Raw genomic sequence first — 13,865 nt, 5'->3', positions numbered from 1 at the left:
TGTGGAAAATACCCCTGTAGGAATTATAAAAGTATATCCTTTGTACTTGTTTCTCCGAAACTGTTTAAAAATGCAGAACCCCACAATCTGTACCTTCTGCGGACCATACATTGCCATTAAAATCAATGCAACATATATAGTCTCTTGGTTTGCCTCAAAATCATAAAAGATGTACCTTTCGTCTGACTCTTCTTGCTTTAAAGGCCCCATAAAACATTGATGTTCAATGTCAGAATCAAGTTTAATACCGCAGTGTCTACAGAGGGGTTTACGGCACATGTTTTTTTGAACCTCGATCCTGCAAAGTGTTGCAACTGGTACACTAGAACCTAGTTTTGCATAGAGGATCGTTTGTGCCGTCCTCAGCTTTGTGTTTTTCATAACATATCATCAAAGTGGCTGGGCAGTTCCTCTGTGGTGTTATCACAATCCTCACTGTGGGGCTAACACCAATTGCGACAAAAAAAAGAGGAATTAATCTGATCTGAGCATTTCAATTAAATTAGCAATTGTAATATTATATTTTCTCAGGGCATATCTATGCTTTATTTGGTTACCAATATATTATTTACACTATTTGGAAATTAAGCCGCAAATTTGTATTTAAATATGCAGAGGATGTGTAAAGATAAGCTACATTTCACATGTTTATAAATTATTGCAACATTACTCATGTGTACATTTCATATGTTTGAGATGGATGGATGGGGAATTCTTACCTTTATTAATATGTTTATTATATTAATAATATTATTAATATATTATTAATTAATATTAATAATTATTTAATATTAATATTATTAATATTAAATAATTATCAGTAATTATATTTACTGATTATTATATATATAGTGAGCTGGAATTTCACATTACTTCTTTTTGTACCTGCATATGTGAGGAGGTCAGGGTCTCCACACTATCACAGCATAATTTGACTGGACCTTGGGACACAGTTATCATCATTCAGCAGGTATGCCTTCTATTGTCTTTTTTTCAGCATCATTAAAACATATCGCTGTGCCTCTGGCTGTGGATTGTACAGGACAGGAGAGGCTGCAGGTTTAGCGCGTTCTGGTTGAAGCCTTCGCGCTCGTAGTTTAAAATTTAATCAGCCTATTAGAGTGCAGCCTCGGTCTGGGTGGGGCGGAGCAGCTGAAGGCTGCTGGGGAGCTGCGCAGGATGAGCAGGACTCTTATTAGTAGGGCGCAGTGGCTAGGTAAGCGCTGGTGAACGGCTTTTGTAAACGTCATCTGATGGTGGACTAGTAAATAAGAAGTTTAGAACATGTAATCTTAATGCAAATACCAATAAAAGACCATCGTTTTAACTTTAAGCTAAAACGGCACAGGCGACAGACTTTTTTTTCTCTAATCACGTGAGGGAAGGAGAGAGAGAAAACAGAGAGGGTTCTGATTGGCCTGTTCTCTGCAAAGAGTCTGTGAGACAGCCAATCGGACGGGATTTGTTCAGTGAGTGAGAGAAAGCAGATCATGGCGGAGGCAATATTAATAATTATTGTAATAAGATATGAAATGTTTTTGATTTTGTGCAATTTCTTGTGATATTGTTACTGTCAATTTTTGTCAAATAAAAAAAAAATAGGCAGGAATACTCTAAATTTTATATATAAAAAAAACAAAAAACGTAAAATTAATTAATATAAAATTAAAGTTTTGTTATCATTTGGTTATCATTTTTTTTGCCACTTGGGGGGGGGGGGCTCCCTGAAATCAACTTTTGCAACTTGGGATGTCTGTCTTCGTGTCTTTTTGTTTTAAGTAGTATAATGAATGATTTTTGTATGTAATTTATGATTACTGTTCATGTACAAAAATGGCATAGATACAAAAAAAATGTATGTGTATATATTGTATACTCCAAAACAAGATATATATATATATATATATATATATATATATATATATATATATATATATATATATATATATATATATATACCTGTCTCACATTGTTAGAGACTAATGAAAACGTTGTAATACTGTAATAATAATATATGTAATAATGCATTGTAATAAAATGTAATATCTGTCAACAGATCTTTTTGGACATAAAGAATAAAAGCAGAACCCCACTCTAAAGTAAAGGAAAGATTAGTCTCATGTTCAGTTTTATTTGTAATTACTAGTTAAAAGGTATTGTTCTTTACACATGCACAGTTTTGCTGAGTTTTGATACTGTTTTGTTAGCTGTCTAAATGTGTCTGTTTATTACATTATAGTGTGTGGACTGTTTAGACATCAGGTATCCAATTATGTTTTGTTGTAAGATCACTTTTTTGTGCTCTATTGATTTTGCCTCTTCAGATGACTGCTTCAGCACCTGAACGCATGTCCTCACATACAGAGGAGCCTACAAGAAAGGTATTTTTGCACCCTTATAATTTATACATCACAATTTCTTACATCACATTCAGAATCAAATTTCACAACTACTGCAATTTCAAAGCATTATAAATGTAAAATAGAAGCCTGCTATGTTTTTCACTAGAACTAAATTATTAAAAAGAACATTATATAATTGTTTTTTTTATTAAAAGTAGTTTGTGTCAGTATTTATTTAGAACTGTATTTTTGCAGATGCTTGAAATTGTGAACTCAAGACCTGAACCGAAGGCCTTACAGACGTAATTGCCAACAAGAAAGGTATTTCTTACACACTTGTATGATTCACAGACATAATATAGGCAGACCTTATTCATTATTAGGGGTCTAAGCACTGTAGGTGCTGGAACCCTATTGGAATTGCTCAGATTTTTAGGGGTCTGAGCACACAGATTTTTTGCTATTTAGCATAATATGCATGCCGACCAACCAGCTTTGTCATGCTGGTCATCCAGTTTGGTGATGCTGTCCAACCAATTTGGTGATGCCAGTCAACCAGCAATATGTTTTAAGCCTAACTGGCCTTAAGGGGCCTCTTTGCCTGTCCTGTAAATCGCCGCTATATTTCTTCTTATTATTATTAGTCTTCCCTAAAAAAGGTTGTAGAGCTTAACAGTAAGTTGTAGAGTTGACAGTAAGTAACCTAAACTTCAAATTTGGCACAGAGAAACTAATTGTCCCACTACTCAGGCAAAAGAAAGGACCTCAGTTGGCTTGATGGTGGCGCTATAGAGCAACGTTTTGGTGAATATCTCAGCAACTTTGACAAATTTCTTTTTGAATCTTATTCTGGCAAGTTTTCTGCATCACATCCACTGCTGCCATATTTAGCAAAATCTATAAAACATAAATTGCTCTACTGCTTGTGGATTTTTAAATATATACAAACAATATAGATGTTCACCAGAGTCTCCTGATCAAGAATTATCAAAAATATTTTCATATTTATTAACAACATTGCTGCTATATGCAAATGTGTGGTCCCAGTGTGTTTAGTTCACATAAATGGCTGAATATCAGGACTGTTAACTTGTTTTTCAGTGATATTTAGCAGTTTTGTTGGGGACATGATTCTGTGGAAGGCATCCAAGAGGCGTATCAAGTAAAGCCTAGGTGGGGCTATAGAACCCAAAAATCTGTTTCTCAATGACCACTTGACCAAATGAGTTGTCATTTTGCATGCTGCATTGGAGGCACATTCTATAAGTGAATTGTTAAGGTCATATCTATATTTGCAAAAATATGGCCACCATTGGAAAATTAGTTTCAAAGTGGAATTTGGAAGGCTCAACATTCACTGATCGTCATTAAATTTGAAATGTATGTTTATAAAGACATTCTTTAATTGATGTTAATTGGCCACATGGTGGTGCAATTTCAAAATACTGAGAATAAGCCTTTCTCCCTTCACTTTGCGCAAAAATGTTTTATAACTTGTTTTAGAGAATATTAAGCTTGACAATTTTTCAAATACAAATATGTTAGAAAAGTGCACAGTTATTGTGATTTTTGTAGAAGTTTATAGACAATTTCACATGTCAAACTAGTCCATGGGTTTTCTTCAGATTTTCCTCAAACAGGTCTCAAAATAATCTATGGAATTCCCAAGTAAATAATTATTAAAGGAAAATGCAGTTTTTATCTGTTGACTGAAGTACATGAATCAATCTGAGCATGCTGCATTTCATTTAAAATTGGTTATATATATTTATTACAGATTGTAAAAATGTGACCAAAACTCAACCTTACTTTCACAAGGTCACCATAAAACAAACTAATAAAGATTTGTTTAGTAAACAAGTATAAGCATGACATTAAATATAAAATTGTAAATACTTGAAAAATGTTACTTGAGTTCCTATTACTCAAATGTGACATGGGTGTCGAGGTTCTCCATGTTTCTACAGGTCACTTGTGGCATAATGTGAAAGCATCTGCCTTCCTGGTCTGAAGGTTCGGGGATCGAAACCGAATTGGACCACAGCGACAGAATAATGCAATCACGTATGCAATTGGAACCTTGTACAAAGGCTGTCTTGCAAGACCATGCTTGTCTTTAGGCAGCTGTTATAATGCTTTATAGTTTCTAATAATAATTTAAAAAATGTGAATTCACATAAAGTTTTGTGCTTCACCCTTTGTAATCCAAACCTTTAAAGTAGTATGTTGGACACCAGCTGACCTGTGCTTATAGAGTGGCGCAGTGAGGTGGTTATTCGGCTTGCATCTTGACAGCCTGAGTTTGAATCTTGTCCAGTGTGTTTGGTGAACTTCATCATTTTCTATGCAATTCGAAATAATTATTTTGTTCCTAATAATAGTTTAAAAAAAAAAAAACAGGTAAAACTGGTTAAAAAAATGTTAGCTTGACCCTTTGTGATGATTCAAAGATTGTAAATACTTGCAAGAAAGGTGCTGGGTTCCTTTTTACTGTCAACAGTAAATTGCCTGAAAAAACACACCCTGTGGCTGTCTTGGCTGAGCGGCGTCTTTCTAAAGTGCTTGCCGTTGAACCAAAAGGTTGTGGGTTCAATCTCAACCTTGTGCATTACCTAAAACAGTTTGTACCACAGCAACTGTACTTCATCCAAACTTAAAATTTGGCATCAAGGTACTGTAATGAACCCACTACTAAAGTTGTGACCTAATTTGGCCTGATGGTGGTGCTTTAGAGCAATGTTTTACTTTTCAGCAACTGTGACATGCAGACTAAAAATTATTTTTGAATCTTATTCTGACAAGTTTTCTGCATCAAGACTCATTGGTTTTTAGCTCCGCCCACACCCATCACTGCCATATTTAGCAAAATCTACAAAACATATTTTTCTACTGCTTGTGGATTTTTTAATATATACCAACAATATAGTTATCAACATGTCCAGCAGAGTCCCCTGGTCAATATTTATTTTACAAATCTTCATATTTATTAACATTGCTGCCATATGCAAATGAGTCAGCCTGGGGTGTAGCTTAGTTCACATAAATGGCTAAAAATCAAGATTACTTAATTGTGTCAGAGTAACTTAGTAGTTTTTTTAACAAAAATAATTATTTGAAAGGCATCCAAGTTTTACTTCAATTAAGCTATAGGTGGCATTATTAAAATAAAAAAATAGTTTCTCAATAACTAGGGTTCCAATTGATTTTAATCTTTGCCTGCTGCATCTTTGGCCCATGTGGAAAGGGACTTATTAATAACAACTCAATTATTTAAAAACTATGGCTGCAGTTTATTAAAGCAATTTATTAAATAAGGAGAACAGGCTGTATTGTGTAAAAAATATTTCCACAACATCATAATGGCACAAAATATTTAACATATTTATTTATTTTTTATTTTTTGATAAAAGCAATAATCATGCCAGCATCTAAATTTGGTTGTAAGAGGGCGCTGGGTTCCTTTGTACTCTCTCTCAATTAATTGCCTGAAAAAGGTCTTTTTTTTGCCATGGTTACTGAGTGGCAACTCTGTAAAAGACTCGCCTATGAGCTGTAAGATTGTGGGTCCGATCTCAACCTCTGGCAACTCTTTCAATGTGGAACTGTAAGTAGGTTCAAGGTTTATCTAAATTGCTAAAGAAATCTGAAAAGTGCTTGGACCCCTAGGATTGCTGCTTGCAGCTATATTTATAATATTATGTTTGTTATTATATCATGCTATATTGTATACTCCCACCTTTGATGCAGCCCTGGACAATTTAAACAAAGTGATGTGGTTTATTATTCTTAGTTTTGCAGACTTTACCTACATTAACTCAGCTTTAGCTTTTTAACTATTTCATAGGAAATGCAATTGAAATATATATCATAAATAAACAGTATAATACTGTGTTAACCATCTTTCAAAAATGTGTAATCCTGGCATTTATCAAATGATACTGCAAACATCTGCATTACTCTAGGTTTATGGCATCTTCTTGTGATTGTGGGTGTCTTTAAGTTTAACATTTATGTTTTTTATTTCTTTTTTGTGCTTGGGTACTGTCAAAAAAGGCCAAAAAAAAAAAAGCACATGGTTGAGGCTCTTAAAGAAGATCTGCCCTGATCCTAACACAGCCCCTCCACTGTATGAGACAGATACAGACTCAGATGTAAAAGTTGTTGACCTGGAATCCACACCCATAAATGAAAATCTCTGGAAATCGTGAGTTTTAGCAGTAGTAGCTAAAAATAGTCCTAATTACAAAAATCCATAGTTTTGTTTATGGTAAAAGAGAACAGATCTCAGTCAGAATACTTGTTAAGGCTCAACGGTTGCAAAGACAGAGTTGCATAAACACTTTTTCCATGTTCAGAGTTTTACTTCATAGTCTTCTAGAATAGATTTATATTTTCTCTAAATATACTGTACGTATATATTTACCCATGTAGCCATATTTAAGCAAAAGAACTCAATGGTTTACAAACCTATTTTTGTTGGTGAGAATGCACAGAACGGTTCAATATTTGGCGCATGACCGCAAACAAAGCCCGTTCCACGTTGGTGGAAAAGAGCTATTTGTGTAAAATGCTGTGCCCTGACATTTTTCAGTATTTTCTTCTGTATTGGGTAAAGGGTGCACAGCAAATTTGCCAGTGTTAAATCAACATGTAAATCAACTTATATTTAACACTGGCAAATTTGCTGTGTTTGTTTTAACCCTGTTTATCCTAAAAACAATGCAAAATATGATTTCTGTATACCTTTTTAATTTGGTGTGGTAGATTGCTCACACTCTTGCAAAGACAATTATGTTAGAACATAGTTTATTACTACATTTATTGTAACATTTGAATTTTTGTTGTGTTAAAGAGTCTGATAGATGCTGAAAGTGAGCTTTGTGCAGCCTCCGAAAAAGAGATCTGTGCTCATTGAGGAAATGGTGTCAGCACTTAAAGGTATGTAACATACCAGAGTATGTATTATTTGTTTCTCAACAAAAAAAAAAGTTATGTAACATCCCACAAATTCTTTAATCATGGTCTTGATGCTTTGTGATGCTTTGGCCTGTGCTTTGCTGTTAAAAATTGCCCTTTATGGGACTCTGTGTATGTTTGGGGGCTCTACCTTAACTGACAGTAGAACAAATTGAGGTTCTAGAGTCACCATTAACTTGAAGAGGAAATTCGGGCAGCTATTCTCTCTATGAAAGTTGGTAAATCACCAGGGGTGGATGGTTTATAATGGAATATTATAAACCATACATTGATATTCTAGCCCCAGTTTTGACAGAGGTTTACCAGGAAGCATTACAGAGTGGATCACTACCAAGTACATTTAATGAGGCATTGATAACCCTTATACCTAAAAAAGATAGGGACATAACAGACTCCTCAAACTTTCGCCCAGTTAGTTTGATCAACGTAGATTGTAAAATTATGACTAAAGTCTAGATAAGGTGTTGCCAAGTATTATACATCCAGATGAAGTAGGGTTTGTTAAAGGCAGAGCATCAAAAGATAACATGAGAAGGCTGATTCACTTGATTTGGCTCCGTAGCCATGAGGATGTCCCACTCACAGCCGTATCACTTGATGCCGAAAAAGAATTTGACCGCATAGAGTGGGACTTCCTTGTGGATAAGGATCTTGTATACTGAACCTAAAGCGGCTGTGATAACTAATGGCTTTATATTCCCTTTCTTTTCACTGACACGGGGAACGAGGCAAGGGTGTTCACTTTCACCGTTGCTTTTCACTACTGCCCTTGAACCTCTTGCCACAGCTGTGATGAAAATGTATTTATTTAAGGTGATTCATAATCAAAAAGGAGGGTAAAATATTACTAAAATATGTACGTAATTTTGACTGAAGATACTGACTAGCTGCAGAGATTAGAATGTGCATTCGTGGCTCACATGGGCGTGCAGGACAGGTGAACACACGATCACATCCCTCAGGCATCAACCATAAAACATACGTGGCACAAGTTACTGACCAGTGTACTGGAAGGTTCTGGAAGCTACGTGTCACTAAAGTGTAAGCTTCACCCTCGCCCCAGGCTGTAGGAATGCACCGGACCGACTGGTCAAGACTGGCCAGGTAATATACCGAGATACGTGGACTTTTTACCATATAAGGCAATGCTTTTTACCATATAAGGCAATGGCCTGAGGGGAACTAAAAAGGTATAAATACCCTGAGATGTTGGCTGTACGGAGGGAGAGACTTGAACGCATGCTTTGAAATGTATTCTGTCTTTTCTCCAATTAAATAATTGCTACTCACTTGATCCAGACTCAGATTTTCGTGTTTTATTCTGTCACTACTTTTTTTCCCACCACACAGCTATTAGAAGCAACCATAACATAACAGAAATCTGGGGAGGTGGTAGCGAAAACAAGTTGATGCTGTATGCAGATGATATTTTATCACTACTTAGTAGCACTACTTAGTACTTAGTAGCACATCAATCCCAACATTGATGAATGTCATAGAGGCATATTCAGAACTGTCAGGGTACAAGATTAATTGGCGTAAATCTGAGGCAATTCCAATCTCGGAAGGTTGTACACAAGGTGATGTGGCACAATATCATTTTAAGTGGATTTCGACAGGAATTAAATATTTAGGTATAAAGCTATGTACAGACCTAAAGGAGATCTCAAAACTTAATTTTGAGCCCTTATTGAAAAACATTAAAACTAACATGTACAAGTGGGGAAAACTTAAGCTGTCTCTGTGGGGAAAGGTTAACACAATAAAGAGGGTAATAGCTCCTCAATTTAATTATATATCAATGCTTATATATCAAAAACCTTTGTCCATCCCATCTGAAATATATAAACAGTACAATGAGAGTATTAGGAGTTTTTTTGTGGGAGAAAAAAAGACCACAAATTAACTTAAATAAAATGTACTCCCTGAGTGAAAATGGAGGGTTAGGTCTTCCAGATATCAGACTGTACAATATTTCTTTCAAAATTGCTAAACTTGCCAAACACTGGTGCAAAGATGAAACAGGACTGGATTGGGTAGCAATAGAGAGAGATTTGGCCTTTCCATTTTATCCTAGTGACATCCTCATGCAAAAACTTGAGAAGCAGGACAAACATTAACCCTATAGTGTCTCACACAAGGGAAGTTTGGGATCAGGTTCACAAAATGATGGGAGTCTTACAGTATCAACAATACCAACAATAGTATCTTCACTTTGGCACAATCCTAAAATAGTTATTGGTAAGAAATCAGTTTACTAAAAGGAATGGCTTGAATGTTGGATTCATTCTGTTGGGGACCTATTTTGTGAGGGAGTGTTTATGTCCTTTGAATAGATTCTCAATAAATACAACTTAAAGAACAAGGGACATTTTTGTAAATATCTCCAGATAAGAGCATCTGTAAAGAAGAATGGTGACATGAGCAATGTGCATAATGAATTATGTAAATATTTCGAATTATCACCTGAATGCCATAAGGCAGCAGTATTTTACAAGATCTTCAATGGGACATTTAAGAACCCTTGTAACAGCCTTAGGTTTGTGTGGCAGAAAGACCTTAATTTTCATATTGAGGAAGAGAGCTGGGAAAGGATTCTGTCAAAGGTAGGACGTCATATAAGGGAAGTAAAAGGGAAATTTACCCAGTACAAGGTGTTACACAGTACATAGGTATTACTATACTATTTTTTTCTGTTATCATGGTAGGCATTGTCACAGCTGCTAGAATTATCTTAAAACATTGAAAGAGTACGAATATGCCTACGTCAAAAGAATGGATGACATTAATGAATAAAACAGCAGCATATGAGTGCATGCTAGCAAGACTGGATGGCAGTAGAAAGACTTCTAAAACCTGGAAACATTTCTTTGACACAGTATGTGCACAGTTCATTAGCTAAAAGGGACTGGGGCAGGTATACTGTATTATATATGTAATTCTCAAAGATAATATTTCACCTTGTGTATTGGTATATACTGTATTCATTGGCGTAGGAACCGGGGGGGATGGGTGGGACATGTCCCACCCAATATTAGAAACAGGTGGATATGTCCCCCCCAAAAATGAAATAGTTTCTCTCAGCTCAGTCGTACTGTTAATGAAGAGACCGACCGCTAAGCGCTGGGAAACCAATCACGGTGCGTTTCAGGGAGAAAGTCCCGCCTTTCAGAAGAAACAGCCAATCAGCTCGCTGGTCTTGTGAGAAGAGTTAGCGTGCTGGTGGAGGAGAAGCCCCTCCCCCTCGCTGTGAGATTTAGAAGCGTTGTCCAGCATCAGCTGGTGTTGAAGTAAATCTGGATATACGGCGATTTTTCTAAGAGGTAACGGAGCTAACCATGTGACCTGTGTTGAGATTTCTGATAGCTGGTTAAAAAGACTCCTCTCCAAATCAAAACACACAGATTAAACCCACCGTGTGATTAATAAACTGCAGCTGTGTTAGTCAGTTATCTTAACTTTGGAATTAGCTAGACAGGGAGTCAAGGCTTAAAAAAAACATATATGTTATGTTCAGCTTGCCCTGATATGCCTGATCAGCTAATCACTATTTCATTTTCAAATTGTGTTTATTCATTTAGGATTGCAGGACTTATTGTACGCTATAGTAAACTAAAAAAATAGTTAGCTAGAAGCCAGATGTAGTGGATAGCCAGAATTTAGTACAATACTTTATGTTGGTAGTTTAAAGCAGTTTATTAACCCTGATCTCTGCCCTAAAATTGTGTGTTTTCCACCAGATCCAACTGATTAGCTAATAAACAGTCCTTTACTGAGTTTACCTGTTAAAACCCCTTAGCCCCCTATTGAGCATAAATCATTATGTATGTCAGCAGTGTATTAGACACATCATACCTCCACTTACTTTATTAAGTGACTTTAAAGCAGAGTAGGCAGTGGGGATATGCAGTAGAATGTGTAGGAACAGGGTTGAGAAACACTGCTCTAACCTGACTTCTGTTTATTTGTAGTTCACAGTAAGACTAAATCCTGAGTAAATAGAGGGATTCCAGGCGAATCCAAATGTTTTTTTCTTTAGTCTAATATTTATATTAACTTCTGTCAAAAATCTCTATGAAACGTAAAGTTACATTCTTTTTTCAAAAAAGGACACCATCATAAGAAGTGCTTTCAGTAGAAACAATTAAAAGCGCAGATGATAACTGATCAGTTTTTGTCATATATGTATATAATTTAGACATTTCACGCATATTTGTTTAAATGTAATTTGGAGTAACATGGCGGTTGTAAAGTCACCTTTACTTGGATGTAACTAATAATAAACAGAGTACAGAAAAAAGGGATTATTTGTGATTAAAAGTAATTCCTTAAATGTTGTTCTAAGAAACTATGTGGGCTTTGGTGCATATTAGCAAATGTGTCCCCCCCCCCCAATATCAAACCCGCTCCTACGCCCTTGACTGTATTGTATGTAAACTGTTTTTTTTAATCACCTCTTTCTTAGTAGTTCCCAGAATTCAGAGGAGCTCTGCAGGAGGAAGAGCTTATAAAGCACCCCAAACTCTGGAATAACCGTCCCAAAGGTGTTAAGTCTAGACTAAAAACTTACTTATTGGACTAGACTAAAAACTTACTTGTTTGGTCTAGCTTTTGTTAATTCATGTTTTTCCCTTTAGATAAGGCAACAGATCCATGGCTTCATGGGCATATGGAATTGTGGTGCCTCTGTGTTTTTGTTACCTCTCTTCCTTTTCTTAGGCTGTTTTACTCAGATGTGCCAAAGCATTAGCCACACTCTGATAATGTTTTTTATTCTCCGTTTTTAATAAATAAAAACTAATTCCCATCTCTCTGCCTTCGCAGAGTTACTAACTGCCCACTTGTCTGACCCAATACCAATGGATGTTGGACCTTCAGGATCTCATGTCCCTTGTCGGCCTGATGGAAGTTTCTGGAAGTCAGCCTTCCCCATCACCCACCACAGTTCAGCTGCCCATCATGCAGTTCAATCTCCTGCATTGGACTAGCGGTTCACTCTCCACTACTGATTGCATCGAAGTTTACATGAACTCTAAATGCTTTAATTACTCAAGTTGCTATACACATGGATATATTACCTTTGTAAATAATATCGATTTGATTTGACTTAAAACATATTATAACTGCGTAAAATTGACTTTAACATCATCATTAACACAATCATTTCTTTTTGGGTTCATTTGTGTGTTGAATGTAGAATGTAAAGTCTGTTTTTGAAGGATTCAGGGCTGAGAAAAGCGTTTTGCGTATAGTTTTGAGCTCCTCTCTCACTACTTAGAGCAATAAACTGCTTCAAGTGTTGCTTTGAACTGAAAAGTTGTCTTTCGCCCAAAAATGAGTATTTAACACCTATTAGCACATAGGTATTAGCACATTAGCACTTCGTATATTAAGCATTTCTTAATCTAGATTCATTTGTGTGTTGAGTGTAGTAAAGCCTGTCCTTGAAGGATTCAGGGCTGAGAACAGCGTTTTGGACACAGTTTTGAGCTCCTCTCTCGCTCCTTAGAGCAATGCTTCGAAGGTTGTTTTGAACTGAAACTTCTCTTTCGCTCAAAAATGAGTTTTTAAGAACGAAAACACATTAGAACTGTATAAAAGGTACTAACATCATGAAATAAACATTTCTTAACTGTTTCTGTTTATTTGTGTGTTGAATGTAGTAAAGTCTGCTTTTGAAGGATTCAGGGCTGAGAAAAGCGTTTTGCGTATAGTTTTGAGCTCCTCTCTCACTACATAGAACAATAAACTGCTTCAAATGTTGGTTTGGACTGAAACTTGTCTTTCGCTCAAAAATGAGTTTTTAAGAACTAAAACACATATTATCGGTGTAAAATGTACTAACTTCGTGTATTAAGCATTTCTTAAGTTTATAGATTCATTTGTGTGTTGAGTGTAGTAAAGCCTGTCTTTAGACGATGTGGTGTATTAAAATGGTAGAAAACGCTGTGTTTCATATGTAAGTGTATTCATATGGAATACTGTCCATACACGTAGAATGCTGGGTCATTGGGTTTGCCTAGAGTGAGGGGTCTTGGGGTTCATTGGGCCGGGGGCCGAGAAATGAGAACACCCCACATCTGTTTCTACTTTAAATTGTTGGACTCACGCCTGAAAACATACATGTCCGTTTATGGTAAAGAAATGTGATACGCGTTGATCTTAACATATAAAAACTCTGGGAGAACAAAGAGAGGGTAGAGAATCTTCAGACACCCAAGAATCAGGAACTTCCACTCTCTCCACTGTCATTTCTGAAATTCTGTTATAATAAACTTAACCTGATTGATAAAATAGAAGACAGTGTGTTAAGTCTCATTTCTTCAAGAACCATCCATCAAGAGAAGACACCACAGAAGTTTTTGGCGACCACGAAGGGACAATGATGTGTGACCGTGTCCTGCGTTAAGCGGCTCTTCTGACGGAAGGGAGAACCTCGGCTGGGAGAAAAGGAAAAAAAAAGGGTGAGCTTTCCTCACTGATATGAGTTTTTTTTTTTCTCTCTTCTTGCTGAAGTGTGCCTTGATGCTGGTTGCACTCAAAAGA

General features: G+C 36.1%; 1 long non-coding RNA gene across 1 annotated transcript; it reads left to right on the top strand.

The window, feature by feature from the left end:
• The first annotated feature begins 2,064 nt into the window (after nucleotides 1-2,064).
• Nucleotides 2,065-13,098, top strand: LOC111189940 (uncharacterized). Its single transcript, XR_002648941.2, has 4 exons — nucleotides 2,065-2,381; nucleotides 2,598-2,663; nucleotides 7,195-7,280; nucleotides 12,144-13,098. It is a non-coding gene; the product is annotated as an uncharacterized LOC111189940 (long non-coding RNA).
• The last annotated feature ends 767 nt before the right edge of the window (nucleotides 13,099-13,865 follow it).

The sequence above is a fragment of the Astyanax mexicanus genome, chromosome 20 (genome assembly GCF_023375975.1).
Source record: "Astyanax mexicanus isolate ESR-SI-001 chromosome 20, AstMex3_surface, whole genome shotgun sequence".
In the NCBI taxonomy this organism is placed as follows: domain Eukaryota; kingdom Metazoa; phylum Chordata; class Actinopteri; order Characiformes; family Acestrorhamphidae; genus Astyanax; species Astyanax mexicanus.
This window is presented reverse-complemented; position numbering and strand designations above follow the sequence as displayed.